We start from the raw sequence: 22,884 nt of genomic DNA on the forward strand, positions 1-22,884 counted from the left end.
GTGGGTTTGTCATATATGGCCTTTAGTATGTTGATGAAAGTTCCCTCTATGCCTACTTTCTTTCAGGTTTTTATCATAAATGTGTGTTGAATTTTGTCGAAAGCTTTATCTGCATCTATTGAGATGATCATATGGTTTTTCTCACTCAATTTGTTAATATGGTGTATCACGTTGATTGATTTGTGAATATTGAAGAATCCTTGCATTCCTGGAATAAACCCCACTTGATCGTGGTGTATGATCCCTTTAATGTGCTCTTTGATTCTGTTTGCTAGTATTTTGTTGAGAATTTTTGCATCTATGTTCATCAGTGATATTGGCCTATAGTTTTCTTTCTTTGTGACATCTTTGTCTGGTTTTGCTATCAGTGATGGTGGCTTCGTAGAATGAGTTTGGGAGTGCTCCTCCCTCTGCTATATTTTGGAAGAGATTGAGAAGGATAGGGGTTAGCTCTTCTCTAAATGTTTGATTGAATTCACCGGTGAAGCCATCTGGTCCTGGGCTTTTGTTTGTTGGAAGACTTTTAATCACAGCTTCTATTTCAGTGCTTGTAATTGGTCTCTTCATATTTTCTATTTCTTCCTGTTTCAGTTTCAGCAGGTTGTGCATTTCTAAGAATTTGTCCATTTCTTCCAGGTTGTCCATTTTATTGGCATAGAGTGGCTTGTAGTAATCCCTCATGAACCTTTGTATATCTGCAGTGTCAGTTGTTACTTCTCCTTTTTCATTTCTAATTCTATTGATTTGAGTCTTCTCCCTTTATTTCTTGATGAGTGTGGCTAATATTTTTATATGAGATTCTGATATGAGAATTGCTACTCCAGCTTTCCTTTGATTTCCATTTGCATGGAATTTTGTTTACCTTCACAAAGAACCAGCTTTTAGTTTTATTGATCTTTGCTATCGTTTCCTTCATTTTTTTTCATTTAGTTCTGCTCTGATTTTTATGATTTCTTTCCTTCTGCTAACTTTGGGATTTTTTGTTCTTCTTTCGCTAATTGCTTTAGGTGCAAGGTTAGGTTGTTTATTTGAGATGTTTCCTGTTTCTTAAGATAGGATTGTATTCCTATAAACTTCCCTCTTAGAACCGCTTTTGCTGCATCCCATAGGTTTTGGGTGGTCGTGTCTCCATTGTCATTTTTTTCTAGGTATTTTTAAATTTCCTCTTTGATTTCTTCAGTGATCACTTCGTTATTAAGTAGTGTATTGTTTAGCCTTCATGTGTTTGTATTTTTTACAGATCTTTTCCTGTAATTGATATATAGTCTCATAGCGTTGTGATCGGAAAAGATACTTGATACGAATTTATTTTCTTAAATTTACCAAGGCTTGATTTGTGACCCAAGATATTATCTATCCTGGAGAATGTTCCATGAGCACTTGAGGAAAATGTGTATTCTGTTGTTTTTGGATGGAGTGTCCTATAAATATCAATTAAGTCCATCTTGTTTAATGTATCATTTAAAGCTTGTGTTTCCTTGTTTATTTTCATTTCAGATGATATGTCCATTGGTGAAAGTTGGGTGTTAAAGCCCCCTACTATGAATGTGTTACTGTCGATTTCCCCTTTTATGGCTGTTAGTATTTTCCTTATGTATTGAGGTGCTCCTATGTTGGGTGCACAAATATTTACAATTATTATATCTTCTTCTTGGATCGATCCCTTGATCATTATGTAGTGTCCTTCTTTGTCTCTTGCAATAGTCTTTATTGTAAAGTCTATTTTGTCTGATATGAGAATTGCTACTCCAGCTTTCCTTTGGTTTCCATTTGCATGGAATATCTTTCTCCATCCACTCACTTTCAGTCTGTGTGTGTCCCTAGGTCTGAAGTGGGTCTCTTGTAGACAGCAAATATATGGGTTTTGTTTCTGCATCCATTCAGCTAATCTGTGTCTTTTGGTGGGAGCATTTAAGCTACTTACATTTAAGGTAATTATTGATATGTATGTTCCTATTCCTATTTTCGTAATTGTTTTGGGTTTGTTATTGTCGGTCTTTTCCTTCTCTTTTGTTTCTTGCCTAGAGAACTTCCTTTAGCATTGTTGTAAAGCTGGTTTTGTGGTTCTGAACTCGCTCAGCTTTTGCTTCTCTGTAAAGGTTTTAATTTCTCCATCAAATCTGAATGAGATCCTTGCTGGGGAGAGTAATCTTGGTTGTAGGTTTTTCTCCTTCATCACTTTAAATATGTCCAGCCACTCCTTTCTGGCTTGCAGAGTTTCTGCTGAAAGATCAGCTTTAACATTATGGAGATTCCATTGTTTGTTATTTGTTGTTTTTCCCTTGCTGCTTTTAATATGTTTTCTTTGTATTTAATTTTTGATAGTTTTATTAATATGTGTCTTGGAGTGTTTCTCCTTGGATTTATCCTGTCTGGGACTCTCTGTGCTTCCTGGACTAGATTAATTATTTCCTTTCCCATATTATGGAAGTTTTCAACTATAATCTCTTCAAATATTTTCTCTGTCCCTTTCTTTTTCTCTTCTTCTTCTGGGACCCCTATAATTCGAATGTTGGTGCGTTTAATGTTGTCCCAGAGGTCTCTGAGACTGTGCTCATTTCTTTTCATTCTTTTTTCTTTTTTCTGCTCTGCAGTAGTTATTTCCACTATTTTATCTTCCAGGTCACTTATCCATTCTTCTGTCTTAGTTATTCTGCTATTGATCCCTTCTAGAGTATTTTTAATTTCATTTATTGTGTTGTTCATCGTTGCTTGTTTCCTCTTTAGTTCTTCTAGGGCCTTGTTAAATGTTTCTTGCATCTTCTCTATTCTATTTCCCATATTTTGGATCATCTTTACTATCATTATTCTGAATTTTTTTTCAGGTAGACTGCCTATTTCCTCTTCATTTGTTAGGTCTGGTGGGTTTTTATCTTGCTCCTTCATCTGTTGTGTTTTTTTCTGTCTTCTCTTATCTTACTGTGTTTGCGCTCTCCTTTTTGCAGGCTACAGGTCTGTAGTTCCCGTTATTTTTGGTGTCTGTCCCCAGTGACTAAAGTTGGTTCAGTGGGTTGTATAGGCTTCCTGGTGGGGGGGACTAGTGCCTGTGTTCTAGTGGATGAGCCTGGATCTTGTCTTTCTCGTGGGCAGGTCCACGTCTCGTGGTGTGTTTTGGGGTGTCTGTGGCCTTGTTATGATTTTAGGGAGCCACTCTGCTAATGGGTGAGGTTGTGTTCCTGTCTTGCTAGTTGTTTGGCATAGGGTGTGCAGCACTGTAGCTTGCTGGTCGTTGAGTGAAGCTGGGTGTTGGTGTTGAGATGGAGATCTCTGGGAGATTTTCGCTGTTTGATATTACATGGAGCTGGGAGGTCTCTTGTGGACCAGTGTCCTGAAGTTGACTCTCCCACCTCAGAGGCACAGCACTGACTCCTGGCTGGAGAACCAAGGGCCTTTCAGCCACACAGCTCAGAATAAAAGGGAGAAAAAGTAGAAAGAAAGAAAGAGGAAAAAATAAAATAAAAAGTTATTTAAATTAAAAATGAAAAATAATTATTTAGGAAAAAATATTTTTTAAGTAAACAAAAAAAAAAACGGACGGACATAACCCTAGGACAAATGGTGAAAGCAAAGCTATACAGACAAAATCTCACACAGAAGCATCCACATACACACTCACAAAAAGAGGAAAAGGGGATAAAATTATATATCTTGCTCCCAAAGTCCACCTCCTCAATTTGGGATAATTCGTTGTCTCTTCAGGTATTCCACAGATGCAGGGTACATAAAGTTGATTGTGGAGATTTAATCCACTGCTCCTGAGGCTGCTGGAGAAATTTCCCTTTCTCTTCTTTGTTCGCACAGCTCCCGGGGCTCAGCTTTGTATTTGGCCCCGCCTCTGCGTGTAGGTCGCCTGAGGGAGCCTGTTCTTCACTCAGACAGGACGGGGTTAAAGGATCAGCTGATTCGGGGGCTCTGGCTCACTGAAGCCGGGGAGAGGGAGGATTATGGATGTGGGGTGAGCCGGTAGAGGCCGGCGTGATGTTGCACCAGCCTGAGGCACGCCGTGCGTGCGTTCTCCCGGGGAAGTTGTCCCTCGATCACGGGACCCTGGCAGTGGCGGGCTGCACAGGCTCCAGGGAGGGGAGGTGTGGATAGTGACCTGTGCTCGCACACAGGCTTCTTGATGCCCGTCTCTGGGGTCCGCGCCATTAGCCACGGCTCGCGCCCGTCTCTGGAGCTCCTTTAAGCAGCGCTCTTAATCCCCTCTCCTCGCGCACCAGGAAACAAAGAGGGAAGAAAAAGTCTCTTGCCTCTTCGGCAGTTCCAGACCTTTTCCCGGACTCCCTCCCGGCTAGCCGTGGTGCACTAACCCCTTCAGGCTCTGTTCACGCCGCCAACCCCAGTCCTCTCCCTGGGATCAGACCTCCGAAGCCCGAGCCTCAGCCCCCGCCCGCACCGGCAGGTGAGCAGACAAGCCTCTCGGGCTGGTGAGTGCCGGTCAGTACCAATCCTCTGTGCGGGAATCTCCCTGCTTTGCCCTCCGCATCCCTGTTGCTGTGCTGTCCTCCACGGCTCCGAATCTTCCCCCTTCCGCTCCCTGCAGTCTCTGCCCGCGAAGGGGCTTCCTAGTGTGGAAACCTTTCCTCCTTCACAGCTCCCTCCCACTGGGGCAGGTCCCATCCCTATTCTTTTGTCTCTGCTTTTTCTTTTTTCTTTTGCCCTACCCAGGTACGTGGGGAGTTTCTTGACTTTTGGGTGGTCTGAGGTCTTCTGCCAGCGTTCAGGGGATGTTCTATAGGAGCAGTTCCACGTGTAGATGTATTTCTGATGTATCTGTGGGGAGCAAGGTGATCTCCGCGTCTTACTCTTCCACCGTCTTCCTTCTACCCACTTCTTTATAAAATTTTTAAAAGTTACACTCCATTTACAGTTATTACAAAATACTGACTATATTCCCCGTGTTGTACAATATACCCTTGTAGCCTGTCTTACACCTCCTGTAACTCTAAAACTATCCTAAAATTAAAAGTTTGTTTTAAAACATGTTGTTTAATCAGAAGTAACTTCTATGTTTCTAGGTAAGAAAATGCAAAAGCAGTAAAAATATCAATGCTCCCCAAATAAATTTATAAAATTAATGCAATTCTAATCAAAATTAATATTCTTAGAAATGACAAAAATATTCCAGAGTATTTTTATAGAAATAATCAGATAGTAGCCAAGAAAATATTTCTCAAAAATTAGTGAAAGTAGGCTTGTATCAACAGATATTAAACTATTTTATAAAGCTATAAAAAATTAAAATACAAGCATAGGAAAAGACATACAGATTAATGGAACAGAGAAGACAGTCAATAATACATAATTTAGTCTATAATAATTAATTGATAAATAATTAAACAAAAAGTGGAAAAGTTAATTATTAAAATTCCAGATTAATTTCATTTGAATTCAAAAGTGAAATAAATAAATAAATATTTTTTTAAAAAGTTAAAAGTAAAAAATCATTAAAAATTTGAAAATTGGGAAAATATAAGTAATATATTTCATGGTGAGCTTTTCAGTGTGAAAGTAGAGGCAAGGACAATAAGGAAAAATACAACTTTTGTGTCCACAAATAGAAATGAAATTAAATAACACAAGAAAAACTGGGAAGAAATACATTTACAACATACATGACCAGCAAAAGATTAATATCCTTAATATATTAAATCCATAAGAAAAAGATGAGCAAATCACACAAAACAGGAATAAAATCAGGAACAGGAAATTCACTCATGAATAAATTAATGCCAATAAAGCCATCAAAAAAAATTCTCAACACGGGTAAACAAAGAAGTAAAATTAAAGAAACAAGTTTCCCTACCAGGCTGACAAACAATGAAACAATAAGAGGAATGATGACACCCAGTGTTGACAAAGGTGTGTGGAAATGAACACTTTCATACAATGCTCATGGGAGTTAAACTTGGGACACTTTCAGGAGGACAAGTTGGCAATGATTAATAACAGTAATAATAGCCAAGAGTTCTGTGCTCACTGTGGGCCAGGCCATGATCTAAGGGCTTACCATGTATTGCACCACATGCATCTCCTAGCAACTCAATAAAGGAGGTACTGTTATTATCCACATTCACCAGGAAGGAAACTGTGTCTTGTGAGATCCTCTAAGGCCATTCAGCTAGCAAGCGGCAGAGCTGAGACTCAATCCTAAGTGGTCTGACTCCCGAGCCTGTATCCTCACCTGTGATGGATGTGCTGTTACCCAGGGATCCTGCTTCTAGGAATTCACCTTAAGAAAACAATTGGCAATGTTTCCACACTTATATGTACAAGGATGTTTATTGCAACAATTTTATTTTAAAAAGGGGGAAAGGCAAAAATGTAAATTATCGGCAGTAGAAAACTGATTAAATAAATTCACATCTATCTATACAATAGGATATTTATTTTTTTAGTCATTAAAACACACTGTGGAAAAATAATGACATATTATTGTTAGGTGAAAAGAAGTAGGCTTTAAAATAACCAATATGCAGTTATATACTCTAAAGTAATGACAATGTAATGTAGGCCATAGATGAGTAAGCATGCATTGCTTTTGTAATAACAAGTTGTATACTTTGTTCCTTGCTTTAAAATGATAAAGAAAAACTGTTTCTTTTGAGTCCCATCTTTGATGTGTCTTCCTTCCTTCATTCTGATTTCTATTTCACAAAACTTGTAACACAGGTACCCCTTGCCCTGGGTTGGAGAACAGTATATTAAGAAACAAATGAACAAAATACAATACAATAAATGATCCTTGACTGAGGCCTTTGAAGGACCAGGAGATGACAGGTCACAAACACAAATTAGTGAATTCAGAGTTAATTCATGAAGCCTCTCCAGCTTCCTCCATGTGCTTGTGCTTCTCAGACCTTCAAGCACAAGTCCAGGGAACAGGGATTCAGGACCGAGTGGACAGGAACAATCCCTGGCCCCATGCCAGGACGAGCACTTGGCCTTTTTCTGCTGAGCATCCTCCTGGCCCCAGGCAGACACGATGGAAGAAGCTGGAAGATGGCGGGGGGGGGGGGTTTCTTCTCATAGCTTGTGAAAGTTGGGCAACAAGTACAGTGCTATGTCTGACCCCTAGAACCTTGCAGGCCAAGACCACGAGGAGCCCAGCTGAAGTGGTGTGGTGGGGCAGTCACAAGTGACAGATCTCCTAAGCTTTCTGATCCACAGTGTTATCCAGTTTTCACAGTGTGCTGAGCCTTTATTCCTGCCAGGATGTCCCCTAGAGGTTTGTGGCACTTTTTGGTCTATCAAACACATTCATGTCCACTATCTCTTTCCATCCTGGGAGCAGCCTGCCTGGTGTCACTGTAATCAAGTCCTTGTGGCCACGTTCTCTGCTGTCTCCCCAGCATCCAGAACAGCACCTGTCTGTGTCCGCTGAATGGCAATGGATACAGCATCAAAAGGATATTAATGGCAATGTGCATCACATTCTTATCTGTTAGATGGAGGTATCAGTACCCACTCTTCTGGGTTATTGTGGAGATAAAATCAGGTCCTGCTTGTAAAACCCTTGTCAAGATGGCTGACACATTGTATGAGGAAAATGAAAGTATCTGAAGAACCAAAGAAATTAAGTGTGGAAGGCATCCCCCTTTCCTCAATTCAGAGGTGGAGTAGCCTGCCAAGTTCCCGAGACCCAAGGTTTCCACATGCTCAGGAAACCTTGCAGGGGGTGGTGTGGCTGTACCCCAGTTCACCAGTGCACCCTCCACCCATTCATTATTACACCTGAGCTGTTAAGAAATCCCTTTTTCTTGTTGCGGAAACTTTGCAGAAGAAAGGCAGCACCTGAGGGGCCGTTTTGCCAAACTGACCTGCTGAGCTTTGTTGGCAGAGTCAGCATGTCCTGGGAGAAGTTTTTGCAGAAGGGGTGATGGAGTTATGCCGATCTAGCCTTTCCCTTGTGATGAAAGCCACAAGCCCCTCTTCCACCTGCAAACTCTGGAGGTCTCACCTGCTGCCTCGGCCCTGGGGAGAAGGGGAACCGCCTAGAGGCTATGCAGGATTTCTGGGTCTCCCCACACCCTTCCTCCTTAGCAGGATATCTGGTCATCACCTCGGACACCAAATGGGGCCCCATGGGGCCATTTTATCAGAGAACTAGTCATCCCTGGGCGTAACTGCCCTCCACAGCTACATAAAGTGACGCTCCATAGGAGAACGCGGCATAACAGACTCTGCTGTCACTTCTCCTGGCCTCTGATGACAGCCAGGGAGCCCTAGATGGTGCAGGGCTTCAAATGAACACTCTAGCACTCACACACTTGTGTGGTTTGAAGCAACTTCCTCAGCCTTGCTGAGCCTTCATTTACTCAGCTGCCCCATGGTCGTAACAACAACGCCAAAATCACAAGCTAACTTAAAGATTAAATAAGGGCTTCCCTGATGGCGCAGTGGTTAAGAATCCACCTGCTAGTGCAGGGGACATGGGTTCAAGCCCTGGTCTGAGAAGATCCCACCTGCCACGGAGGAGCTAAGCCTGTGCACCACAACTACTGAGCCTGCGCTCTAGAGCCCACGAGCCACAGCTACTGAAGCCCACACACTCTAGGGCCCATGCTCCGCAACAAGAGAAGCCACTGCAATGAGAAGCCTGCGCACAGCAATGAAGGGTAGCCCCTGCTCGCTGCAACTGGAGAAAGCCCGCGCACAGTAATGAAGACCCAACACAGCCCAATAAGTAAATAAATAAAATTATTTTTTAAAAAAAAGATTAAATGGAAGAACTCTGTGACAACTGGTCAGGGCAAAGGTTTTCAACGATTTATTTGTTTGTTCCACGTGACAAGGGAGCCAGTCAAACGCGGTCATCATGGCAAGGTCCACCTTCTAACATTTTCCGGGGCCACTGCCAGCCCCTGCCTGGAACTGTTCCCGCTGTGCTTTCTCTCCAGCAAGCCCGCTCCCACCTCCAGGCAACTCAGCTTTTCCTCTGGATGCCAATATTTGAAGAAATAACTTCGCTAACAAAATTAAGATAAAAGTCAATTCTCCTCGACATGGCTTTCAGCCCCCTCCGTGATGCAACCCAGCGGTGCCTCACCCTCCACTCCGCACATGCGCTACCGCGCCGTCCTTCCAAACCCAGGATGACTTACACTTGCCCTGCTGTCTTACACCCACACCTTCGCACATGCCCTTCCCTCTGTCTTGAATTCCTCCTCTACCCTTTTGTCCCTCTGACATATTCTGAAGGATCCGAGCTCTAGGAAGACCCCACCACTCTATGCGCCTCTAGTGCAGCCTCTAGAGGGTGTCCTTGTGTATTACCCCGTACTGCAATCATTCATCTACGCATCTGTCTTCCGTGCTTCCATGCAAGCTCCTGGAGGGGCTGTGTCTCCTACATCTCTGTATCTCCGTATTCTACCCCAGAGTAAATGTTCAATGAGAGAGTGAATGCCATTTCCTTCTTGGTCCAGCACAATTTTCTGGGTCAGAAGGAAAGTCCTTTTCTAGTCCACCTCCACTCTGACATCTCAAACCAGCTGACCTCTCCTCAAGTCCCAGGTACAGTGTTCCCCTCATTCATCTCTTTCCTGGGCATCCAGTATAAGTCAACTCCCTATCCACCAGCAATGAGATATTATATGTACCCACATTTGCATTTAACTATATTTGCATTTGTCTTCTTTGTGGGCAAACACAGAGCAGAGGGTGTTAATTTCAGCAGGTGCCCTCCAAGGGTAAGTATGTGGTCTGTGGCTATAGAGTAGAATCAGAGAGATTGGTCAGCCAAGGCTTGAAACCACAATTTCCTATTATTTTGTTAAGACAAATGAAAGAAATGCCTCAGAGATGAGCTGCATCACAATCTGAGGACAGTAAGGGTAACAGTAAATAATAATTCTGGAGGCTTAATAATATACCAATCAACCCTAGAAAAATGCTAACACTTACTGAATGTTTTCTATGTGCTGAGCAGAATACTAAGACGTTTACATGGACTAAGGACTCAACATTCATACCTGTATAAAGGATCTACCACTTATAGTTGTGCAACCCAGAGTAATGGCATTGCTTCTTTTTGCCTCTATTTCCTCAGGGGTAAAATAGGGATAGTCAGGGTACCTGCATCATAATGATTAAATGAGTTATTATACGTAAATATTTAGTATGCCTCCCAAAAATGTGACCCCACCCCACCCCCAAAGTTAATCTGAACCTGAGGTTATTAGTCCTAACCACTGGGGTCTATCACTTCAGAGCTGCAGTGTGGCTCAGGCTGCCAAAGGGAGGAGAATTAAACCAACAGGTGGGAGGAACAGGAGGCAGCTATCTACTCATTATAATTATGTTTTTCTAAGAAAGCCTTTAAAATGACAAATGCATGCAACAGGGAGGAGATATGGGGATATATGTATATGTATATGTATAGCTGGTTCACTTTGTTATAAAGAAGAAACTAACACACAATTGTAAAGCAATTAAACTCCAATAAAGATGTTAAAAATAAAATAAAATAAGTGCAGCAATTTGACTTCTTCTCTACCTTTGAGATACTATCATTCATGTGTATAAGTAGGCATATATGAAAACACGCATAGAAGCCATGTTTGCAATCATGAAAATTGGAGTAATCTCTATGTCCATCCATTTAGGAATGGTTAAATAGACTGTGGCAGATCCAACCTATAAATTACTAAGGAATACCAGCAAGCAATAATATGACTTTATACCTGTCAACAGTATGGTTGAGGCACTGTTCTAAGTGCTTACATAAATTAACTCATTTAATCCTCACAAGAACTGTATGGGTATAGGTATGCTATAGTCCCAATTAACAAAGGGGGAAACTGTAGACTAGGGGAGTTTAATAATTTAGATCATGCAAATAGCAAGTGACAAAGCTGTGAACTGAAGCCAGGCAGTCTGGCTCCAGAGTTCATCCTCTTAACAATTGCACTAATCAATTGTTGAGTGGGGGAAAAAAGATAAGGGGCAGAAAGACACATAAGACACATGGTATTCATGTAAAATGTACATATACTACTATATTGTTTCTAAATATGTTCATAATGGCAAGAAAATGATCTACCAAAAAAATCATACCAAATTATAACACTGGTTGCCTGTGAAAAGGCAACATGGATTTAGGAACAAGGATTGGGAAGGATGACCAGGAAGAATATCACCCTGATCTAAAATGTCTTAAATTTTTAAAAGATAATGTATTTCAGTATTGTGGAATAATCAGAAACTTATAAAAATAGCCAGAAGAAACCAGATGCTTCAGGATTAAATGACTTCCCAAATACTAAAACAATTGAAGATATATACCTTAGACTGCCACTCTTAAGGGATTCTATAGCAGGGATCCAAACATCAGTGAGTGACTGGTTGTCACCTTAGGTAAGTAAACTCAACATGCTCCAAATTACTCATCAAATTCCAGATTTTATCATCAAACTTCTCACCCCTCTTGTCTCCCCTAGGTCCATGAAAAACATTGCTTACATTTACCTAAATGTCACTATAATTCCTTTAATTCTGTCCATTTTTGCAACTCTAGCTTCTTTGCCCCTACTAAGAACTTTATTCTTCTGTAGCCTTTTAATCCTTTGAAGATGGCTCTTCAGCAAGCCCTAAGTCTTTTCTTCTCAGTGCTAGTCGTGGTGCTGGTGAGAATGAGAAGCAGTAGTGATGGTGGTGGCAATGGTGGTAAGAAGAGAATGGATTGTGGTAGCAGTGGTGGTGGTAATGATGGTGGTGGAGGTGCTGGTGGTGATGACAGTGGTAGTAGTGCTAAAGGTGGTAGATGTGATCGTGGTGATGGCAGTGGAGGTGGTGACAGTGGGGATGATGAAGGTGATAGAGGTGGCAGAGGTGGTAGTGGTGGTGAGAATTAGCGGAGATGGCAGTGGTCGTGCTTAAAATTGTGGTGGTGTTCATGGTAGTGGTGAAGGTGATAGAAGTGATGGAGCTGGTGGAGGTGGTAGTGGTGATGGTGAGAATGAGCAGAGGTTGCAGTGGTAGTAGTGGGGTAATGATGATGCTGTTGTAGCAGATGATAACATATAGTATTTGGCGTTTGATGTAGTATTGAAAGGAATGGTGGCAGTGGGGCTGGAGATCATGAAACTAGGGGTGTTGAACTGAAACTAGGCACATTGCAAAAAGCAACTCTAGATGTAGGGCTGCTTACCTGTCTACTAAGACCAAAGTCCCTCCCCCATTTCTGCTGCTGCCTTTGGGCAGGATAAGCAGAGGGAAGGGTACATGAGCCAGAATGAGAGGAGCAAATAGGATGATACTTCCCAGGCAGGGTGGTCTCTAGGACTTTCCTCACCTCTCCACAGCCACAGCAGTTTTTTCTGGATCTCAGCTTCCCATTTCTATTCCATTTTGTGTTTGTCCATTATGGCAATTTCCTGGGTGTTTCTGAGAGAAAGAAGAATGGGAAGAGAATAAGGTAAGTCTGCCAAGGGAGGCCCTTAGAGTCTCTCTTAGCCCACCCTGGGCAAACCTTGGCCAGACCTGTGAGAGCCTAGTCCTTCTAGTTGTCATTTCCCATGTGGAGAAGTCAACAAGAAGCAGTGCGAGCCCATGTTCCAGAGGTGGTGGCCACGTCTCACTAGCCACCCCTGTCCAACGCCCCCACAGACACTGAGCCCTGCAGAGGGACACTCGGCCTGTTCTGCCACAGATAGCAAGGTTAGCAATTAGGCTTGGAAATCAGAAACAATATATTTTAAAGGAAAACAAATCACTGTGCCTCTAACAGCCTGTCCAAACAGAGCAACCACAACAGCCATGGCATCTCTGGAACTCACTGGCATTGCTGAGACTCATTCCAGCAAAGAAAACAATTAAGTTGGACTTGAACCAGGTTAATTCCATCTGAAGCAACTTAATTGTCTCACATTTCATTCATTAGGGGTTCAGGCATAACGAACAGCAATTCATGTCACCCTGCTCTCGCTGGTGCCTTCCTCTGGATTTAATTGGGTTTCCAAGATCTGACACTTCTGAGCAAGGCTTGGGATGAAGTGTGGCATCAATATCTCTTGTCTGTAGCCAAGTCTTAAGTGGTGATGATAATGATGCTGATGGTAGTGGTGCCACTAAGGGCTCCCAACCAGAGCTGGATGACCTACTCACCAGGACAAACTCATCTTCCAATGAATAATAACATCCTCCTAGGGCCACAAATTCCAAGCATCTCCTAAAATTATTACTCTTTCTTTTCCTTCTTCCTCTTATTCTCTCAAAAGTCTGATTATCTGCTCCCTATTAGGTACAATCACCTTGGTTATGATGTTTCCCCTTATTTTGTTTAACCCACCTTTACAGGGCACCACTACATGACAGACACTGGAGTAAGTACTGAAGGTTCAATGATCAGTAAGTTTCAGTTCTACCCTCAAGGAGTTCTTAGTCCAGCAAGGGAGACAGACATTAACACAGAATGTAAGCACAATATGGAAAGTGATTTTTAAAATAATAATAATAAGTTCAGAATATTTCAGGGGTTCAGAAAGAGGGCACATAGCGTTAGAAGAGGTTTCATGGAATGGGTAATATCTGACTTGGCTAAGAATCTCTTTTCCAACCAACCCAAAGCAAGGATGACTTGAGGTCCCAAAGCCTGGACATCCCCTGCTGAAGGGAGCCACAATAGTCCCCCCATTCTATCATGGAAGCTTAATAAGTCAGCTTGAATTCCAGCTTCTAAGGGTCCTTAGTATGTGGGTTCCTTGGAGATCTCGGCCTGGAAGGGGATCTGTGTATGTGTGTTTTGTCCCTGTTTAGAGTAATATGTGACAACTGGACAGCTCTCAGAAAATATTAGCTGATGTTGATGTTGATACAGAATTGTATCACACAGGATGGTGGAGTCTGAAAAGCCTGGGCTTTGGAGTCAGACAGACCTGCCTATAATCCTGGCTCAGTTACTTTTGAGTGTGTGACCTTGGGCACATTATGTTTTACATTATGTGTTAATGTCTGTCTCCCTTGCTGGACTAAGAACTCCTTGAGAGTAGAACTGAAACTTACTCATCATTGAACCTCCCGTACTTAGCCCAGTGTCTGTCATGTAGTGGTGCTCCTTAGACTTCACTTTAGTCATCTGTAGAATGTGGATAATAGTCCCCCGGGTGTGGTGAGGTTTAAATTAAGAAACACTAGAGTATTCAGCATAGCGTTTGTCACACAGTATGAGCTCAACAAACAGTAGTTGCTATGATTGGAAATAATAGTGTTAAGTACTGAATGAGTGACTCAGAGAAGAACATGGGAGAGAACTGGACAAAGGGACAGGTTAGTCAGACCTCCAATCCAACTTGAACCGTAGGGAAGGCAAACCCACTGGAGAAAATCTGTCCCTGAAAGATTTCCCCTGTTCACTTTTCCACTCTCATCCCCTCAATGACACCTGACATTTCACTGTAAGAGCTTCAAACTTTCTACTATAATTCTGACCCTAATAAACTGCATGCCACTGATGAAGACCCACTTTGAACTACTATCAAATGTCTACACTCTGATTTAAATGAATTGTACAATCTTTCCTTGAATTCAGCATTTAATTAAACACCTACCATTTTCCAATAGCTTTTCCAAATAGTAGATCTTGTTTAATCCCCACAACACCCTCAAAACATAGGCAGATCAAACCTATTTTCACACAAGGACATAGGCTCAGAAAGGTTCAGTCACAATACATGTGGTCCCACGGCAGGCGAGTGATGAAACCGGTCTGCTGCCTCACATATCCTCACGGTCCGCAGAGTCTCCTCACAACCCAGGGATCATCTTCAAGAATGAGTTGGAGGCAGAAAGGAAGAGGCTGGGGCACTAACAGTAGGACTAGAGGCTCAGAGGACATGCAGCCTACTTCACGGTGTGTCTCTGGCTTGCCTCCATGACAGCCCCTCCTGAGTCTGCATCTCCCTCAGGTCCAGGGATCTGCTTCAGCAGGGAGAGAGGTGGACCTGCCCTCACACTTATGACCCTTCCCCCTGCCCTTAACTGAACATGGGGTCAGGTCTCCTACAGCACAGTCTGTATAACCCAGGAGGACGTTTGGAACCCCCCAAATGGAGATAGCAGGGCCCATGTTAAAATCTAGGTTTTATGAAACCTTAATCATTCACAGACCTCCTTCATAGATTTTCCCTTATCCATGCATCATCTGTATTATTAATACTTTTCTCTAGGTCAACTCACTGTTTACTTAGCCAAATTTATTTGAAAAGATGTATGACCACATAGCACTTTCTTTTTCCTCATCCTAAGCAATAATATCCATAAAAGTCATAAATTGGAGGTGTTTGTTCTAATACACATTAAAAGTAGTGCATAGCTATAAACAGTTCTGGAAAATATGTCAAATGTTATGATAATATCACCTTTGCATTCTATTCAAGGCATGAAGAGATGATTAAAATAAAATTTTACTTTGACAATCTATCCAAATTAGCAAATGAGTGAAAACATTAAGCTCATTAAGATCTTTTTGAAAGTCAGAAGTAACATTTGAATAGTATTTTCTTCACTCTCTTTGCAAATTATCACCCAGTTATATATTTACACCTGTATAATAAATATTTTCTACCTCTCTCCACAGTCTTCAAATATAAACAGGTCATTTTTTATTTTTAAAGGGAGGGATGGGGAGAAGTACCTCTTCTCTTTTGCTCTTCCTTCTCAAGTGTTCAAATGAGTGGTTTATATCCCCAGATTGCATTTCCTATTCCTTTCTCCCAATTAAAAATGTTCATTCTCATATTTCCTGGAGGAAGATAATTCAAAGTGGAATGTAGCATTGACTTCAGGGACACTGAAATTCAGAAACTGGAGATATATGTCTGGTTGTGGATGAAAGAATCCCCTATAGATTTATATAAAATACTAGGTATTATATAAAGATCTAAAGAAAAAAATTTTAATTTAAAAAATAAAAATGCACAGGGAACTCTACTCAATACTCTGTAATGACCTATATGGGAAAAGAATCTAAAAAAAAAGAGTGGATATATGTATATGTATAACAGATTCACTTTGCGTACACCTGAAAATAACACAGCATTGTAAATCAACAATACTCCAATACAAATTGTTTTAGTTTTTTTTAAAATTTAAAAATAAAAATGTTCATTCATTGCCCAGGGTTGGAATTTGGTTTTCTCATATGCTAACCCAATAATTGTGAGGTTGATATTATTTTATACCTTGTTTTAAGGTAAGGTCAAGTGACTTGTCTCAAATTCCAAGACTAGTAAGGAAAGAACTCAGGATCCAAACACACAGCCTAGCACAAACTTCAATATTTTCCTAACAGGAAAAAAGTAGTGCATAGCTATTAAAATAAGGAGGGTATGAGATTCACCAGTAGCAAACACACCTCACTTTATATAACTCTTCTGTAATCTACATAGGATACAGTGGGGATTATGAGGAGTAAATTGTCCTAATGAACCATAGAGAACAATTAAATACATGAATAATTTAATCAGATATTAATAATTAGTAGGTTAATATGTAGTAATCATGTTGATAATGAAATCACATCAATAATTCAAAAGCCTGTTCTGACATCCACTTTAAAACTTCTTTTTTTTTAATTTATTTATTTTATTTATTTTTGGCTGCATTGCGTCTTCGTTGCTGCGCGCAGGCTTTCTCTAGTTGCAGTGAGTGGGGGCTGCTCTTTGTTGCAGTGAGCGGGGCTTCTCATTGCAGTGGCTTCTCTTGTTGCAGAGCACAGGCTCTAGGCGCGCAGGCTCAGTAGTTGTGGCTCACAGGCTGTAGAGCACAGGCTCAGCAGCCGTGGTGCACGGGCTTATTTCTCTGTGGCATGTGGGATCTTCCCATACCAGGGCTCGAACCCATGTCCCCTGCATTGGCAGGCGGATTCTTAACCACTGCGCCACCAGGGAAGCCCTAAAACTTCTAAAACTATATAATCTCAATTCTCTCCATCTTTGTGGGCCAAACAGGCCTTATAATTTCTTGGAGTTGCCAGAAGTAGATCAGAGAACCCAAACTTGTGTAGGGAGAGAAAGACATTCTGACCAGACTCAAACCAGCATTGTTATAAATCCTGAAACAATCCTTCGGTCCCTTCTCTCTCTCCTTCCCTCCATTCTCTACTTCATTCTTTCTCTTTTTTCTTCTCTTTTCAATAAACACTGACTCAGGGCCTGATGTGTCCATGGGCTCCAGGTTTACTAAGAGCTACAGTGCCATCCCTACCCTCCAGGAGCAGTCTTGTTGGGGAGGTGAAAATAGGACGAAGACTTAATACTCTCCCCACCCAGGCTAAAGAAACTACTATCCAGGCCACTGACAATCCCAGGAGTAGGCAGATGGGGAGCAGTTCATTCATTCATCCATCCATTCTACACGCATTCCTTGTGGGCTGTGCCAGGTATTGTGCTGAATGCTTGAGGTACAGGACAGTGAACAAGACCTGACACCCCCTCCAAGAAGACCTCATTCTAGTGGGAGACAGGATGACCATCCTGTAAGTGAAGTGCTCTCTCCATCAGACTGGGGTGCTGGGGAAGTTTTCCTAAAGGGGTGATGTCTGACAGAGTGTTGAAAGGAAAATAAAAGTTTGACAAATGGAGGAAAGAGGGCATTCAGAGATGCAGGGGAAAGCACAGGAAAAAACACAAAGGCATTAAACACAGCCTGGCTCAGCAGGGGAGGATGTCATTGAGTTTGTCTACAGCAAAATGTCTCTCTAGGGCAATAGTCAGAAGTGGGCAGAAACTGACCCACAAAAGGCCCTTTGAACTAAGAAATCTGGACTTCATCCTGATGTGGGGACACTGAAGATTTTTAGGAGAAGAATGACATAATAGGGCAAATCCACTGCCATGGCTAGAGACACAGGTGATGAATGATGTCAGTCAGTTCCACACACAATACAGTTGTTGTGGACACCAAGGACTGGCTGACAAGTGAGAGTCGAGAGCAACCCCAGGGCCAGGGAGGAGTGCCCACAATCCTGTCTGCCTTCCCAGGAGAGAAGGAGCAGGTTCTCCAAGAAAGAGTCGGGCATGAGGAGAGGAGACAGGACACATGTACCCATACACGGACTTATATACACACATCACATGCATAAACACACATACACATACACATATGTACACCCATCCCATGTATACACATACACATACATGTGAAGGCAGTGCCAGAGCCAAAGCCTAAATCTGGAGAAACCTATCTAAAGTTTAAACTGTTTTCCAATCCTAACTCAAAACTTACCTCTTTAAGAAAATGGGAATAGGAACATACATATTGATAATAACCTTAAATGTAAATGGATTAAATGCTCCTACCAAAAGACACAGACTGCCTGAATGGATACAAAAACAAGACCCATATATATGCTGTCTACAAGAGACCCACTTCAGACCTAGAGACACATACAGACTGAAAGTGAGGGGATGGAAAAAGACATTCCATGCAAATGGAAATCAAAAGAAAGCTGGAGTAGCAATTCTCATATCAGACAAAAGAGACTTTAAAATAAAGATTATTAGAAGAGACAAAAACGGACGCTACATAATGATCAAGGGATCGATCCAACAAGAAGATATAACAATTGTAAATATTTATGCACCCAACACAGGAGCACCTTAATACATAAGGAAAATACTAACAGCCATAAAAGGGGAAATCGACAGTAACATATTCATAGTAGGGGACTTTAACACCCCACTTTCACCCATGGACAGATCATCCAAAATGAAAATAAATAAGGAACACAAGCTTTAAATGATACATTCAACAAGATGGACTTAATTGATATTTACAGGCCATTCCATCCAAAAACAACAGAATAAAAAATTTCCTCAAGTGCTCATGGAACATTCTCCAGGATAGATCATATCTTGGGTCACAAATCAAGCCTTGGTAAATGTAAGAAAACTGAAATTGTATCAAGCATCTTATCCGACGCTATGAGACTAGATATCAATTACAGGAAAAGATCTGTAAAAAATACAAACACATGGAGGGGAAACAATACACTCCTTAATAACGAAGTGATCACTGAAGAAATCAAAGAGGAAATCAAAAAATACCTAGAAACAAATGACGATTGAGACACGATGACCCAAAACCTATGGGATGCAGCAAAAGCAGTTGTAAGAATGAAGTTTATAGCAATACAATCCTACCTTAAGAAACAGGAAACATCTCAAATAAACAACCTAACCCTGCACCTAAAGCAATTAGAGAAAGAAGAACAAAAATACCCCAAAGTTAGCAGAAGGAAAGAAATTATAAAGATCAGATCAGAAATAAATGAAAAAGAAATGAAGGAAATGATAGCAAAGATCAATAAAACTAAAAGCTGGTTCTTTGAGAAGGTAAATTGATAAACCATTAGCCAGATTCAGCAATAAAAAAAGGGAGAAGACTCAAATCAATAGAATTAGAAATGAAAAAGGAGAAGGAACAACTGACACTGCAGAAATACAAAGGATCATGAGAGATTACTACAAGCAACTATATGCCAATAAAATGGACAACCTGGAAGAAATGGACAAATTCTTAGAAATGCACAACCTGCAGATACTGAACCAGGAAGAAATAGAAAATATGAACAGACCAATCACAAGCACTGAAATTGAAACTGTGATTAAAAATCTTCCAACAAACAAAAGCCCAGGACCAGATGGCTTCACAGGCGAATTCTATCAAACATTTAGAGAAGAGCTAACACCTATCATTCTCAAACTCTTCCAAAATATAGCAGAGGGAGAAACACCCCCAAACTCATTCAACGAGGCCACCATCACCCTGATAGCAAAACCAGACAAGGATGTCACAAAGAAAGAAAACTACAGGCCAATATCACTGATGAACATAGATGCAAAAATCCTCAACAGAATGCTAGCAAACAGAATCCAACAGCACATTAAGAGGATCATACACCATGATCAAGTGGGGTTTATTCCAGGAATGCAAGCATTCTTCAATATTCATAAATCAATCAATGTGATACACCATATTAAAAAATTGAAGGAGAAAAACCATATGATCATCTCAACAGATGCAGAGAAATCTTTCGACAAAATTCAACACATATTTATGATAAAAAACCTGCAGAGAGTAGGCATAGAGGGAACTTTCCTCAATAAAATAAAGGCAATATATGACAAACCCACAGCCAACATCATCCTTAATGGTGAAAAACTGAAACCATTTCCACTAAGATCAGGAACAAGACAAGGTTGCCCACTCTCACCACTCTTATTCAACAGAGTTTTGGAAGTTTTAGCCACAGCAATCAGAGAAGAAAAGGAAATAAAAGGAATCCAAATCGGAAAGGAAGAAGTAAAGCTGTCACTGTTTGCAGATGACATGATACTATCTATAGAGAATCCTAAAGATGCTACCAGAAAACTACTAGAGCTAATCAATGAATTTGGGAAAGTAGCAGGATACAAAATTAATGCACAGAAATCTCTGGCATTCCTATACACTAATGATGAAAAATCTGAAAGTGAAATCAAGAAAACACTCCCATTTACCATTGCATCAAAAAGAATAAAATATCTAGGAATAAATCTACCTAAGGAGACAAAAGACCTGTAGACAGAAAATTATAAGACACTGATGAAAGAAATTAAAGATGATACAAATAGATGGAGAGATATACCATGTTCTTGGATTGGAAGAATCAACATTGTGAAAATGACTCTACAACCCAAAGCAATCTACAGATTCAATGCAATCTCTATCAAACTACCACTGGCATTTTTCACAGAACTAGAACACAAAATTTCACAATTTGTATGGAAATACAAAAGACCCCGAATAGCCAAAGCAATCTTGAGAATGAAAAACGGAGCTGGAGGAATCAGGCTCCCTGACTTCAGACTATACTACAAAGCTACAGTAATCAAGACAGTATGGTACTGACACAAAAACAGAGATATAGATCAATGGAACAGGATAGAAAGCCCAGAGATAAACCCATGCACATATGGTCACCTTATCTTTGATAAAGGAGGCAGGAATGTGCAGTGGAGAAAGGACATCCTCTTCAATAAATGGTGCTGAGAAAACTGGACAGGTACATGTAAAAGTGTGAGATTAGAACACTCCCTAACACCATACACAAAAATAAGCTCAAAATGGATTAAAGACCTAAATGTAAGGCCATAAACCATCAAACTCTTAGAGTAAAACTTAGGCAGAACACTCTAAGACATAAATCACAAGATACTTTTTGACCCACCTCCTAGAGAAATGGAAATAAAAACAAAAATAAACAAATGGGACCTAATGAAACTTCAAAGCTTTTGCACAGCAAAGGATACCATAAACAAGACCATAAGACAACCCTCAAAATGGGAAGAAATATTTGCAAATGAAGCAACTGACAAAGGATTAATCTCCAAAATTTACAAGCAGCTCATGCAACTCAATAACAAAAAAAACAAACAACCCAATTCAAAATGGGCAGAAGACCTAAATAGACATTTCTCCAAAGAAGATATACAGACTGCCAACAAACACATGAAAGAATGCTCAACATCATTAATCCTTAGAGAAATGCAAGACAGGAATAAAGACACAGACCTACTAGAGAATGGACTTGAGTATATGGGGAGGGGGAAGGGTAAGCTGTGACAAAGCGAGAGAGTGGCATGGACATATATACACTACCAAACGTAAAATAGATAGCTCGTGGGAAGCAGCCGCATAGCACGTGGAGATCAGCTCGGTGCTTTGTGACCACCTAGAGGGTGGGATAGGGAGGGTGGGAGGGAGGGAGTCGCGAGGGGGAAGGGATATGGGAACATGTGTGTGTGTGTTACTGATTCACTTTGTTATAAAGCAGAACCTAGCACACCATTTTAAAGCAATCATACTCCAATAAAGATGTAAAAAAAAAAATACTTACCTCTTTCAAGAAGAATTTTCCAGCCACTTCTTTTCTCCGCGATCCCTTGACCCTCAGTCACTCAGCTCCCATTACACTCTAGCATCCTGAGTGACCTCTTTTCCAAATACCCAACTAAACTGTGTACTCCTTCTCTGCCCCTCCTGCAAACCCTCTCACACACAAATTAGAAGATGTTGCTTCCAACCACACATTCCCAAGGGAGTGGTGGCCCAGCAGCCTGTGAAGAGAAGATGGCATTGAAGGAGACAAGATGAAAACATCTGGAGGAAAACAATGATACTGTGGAGTTAGACAGAATCTAGGGGAACTGAGGCACTAGATCCTGCACAATGAGAGTCAGGGGAGACGAGAAGTAAAGGTTGACGGGGGTGTCCTCACATAACAAAACTTTCTCCTCCTCTACTGTGCAGCCATCCTGCATATAAAGTCCCAGCCAGCAGTCCATCAGAGAGACAACCAAGACCCAAAGACATTCAGTAATGAGGTCTCGAGGGTACAGAGGTTCCAGCACAGCTGGAAGGTCTAAGTGGTAAGACTCGGAATGGGCAGCGGAGCACAGTGACTAAGACTAGTGGTTAATAGACCATGGAGGGACAAGGGGGTATGTGCATGATAACAAAGTCATATGGAAAAATCAGCACCCAAACCTGAGAATTTATATGAAAGAGAAGGATAAATGAAAAGAAAAAAGAGCAAGATAAAATACTCACCAAAACTTTAACACCAGTTGTATTTGAATACTGGAATTATAGGTGACTGTTTTTCTTTGATTTGTTTTTCAAATTATTTGTAGTGAGGCTACTTTTTTTGTTGTTTGCATTTTACAGCATAATGACTCACTAGAGGGTAGTAAGGCCAGTTCCACCACCAGGGGATTCACTGCCAAGGATAGTTCAGGAGCCAATTAATCCCTCCTCTAAGACTCAAATGGATAGATGTCAACTGCAAGAAGATCTAAATCAACACAGGCTGTTCACATGCCCTTCTTAATTCCAAGCAAT

At 41.1% G+C, this 22,884-nt stretch overlaps 1 long non-coding RNA gene across 1 annotated transcript; it reads right to left on the reverse strand.

Moving 5' to 3' along the window:
* Window positions 1-8,638: 8,638 nt before the first annotated feature.
* On the reverse strand, window positions 8,639-22,884 carry LOC113614031 (uncharacterized). Its single transcript, XR_003430430.1, has 5 exons — window positions 22,594-22,884; window positions 21,881-22,100; window positions 15,635-15,742; window positions 12,296-12,387; window positions 8,639-10,077 (listed from the first exon to the last, which is right to left on the reverse strand). It is a non-coding gene; the product is annotated as an uncharacterized LOC113614031 (long non-coding RNA).

This window comes from Aethalodelphis obliquidens, unplaced genomic scaffold (assembly GCF_003676395.1).
Source record: "Aethalodelphis obliquidens isolate GAN/ISIS:26980383/991018 unplaced genomic scaffold, ASM367639v1 scaffold90, whole genome shotgun sequence".
Taxonomy (NCBI): domain Eukaryota; kingdom Metazoa; phylum Chordata; class Mammalia; order Artiodactyla; family Delphinidae; genus Aethalodelphis; species Aethalodelphis obliquidens.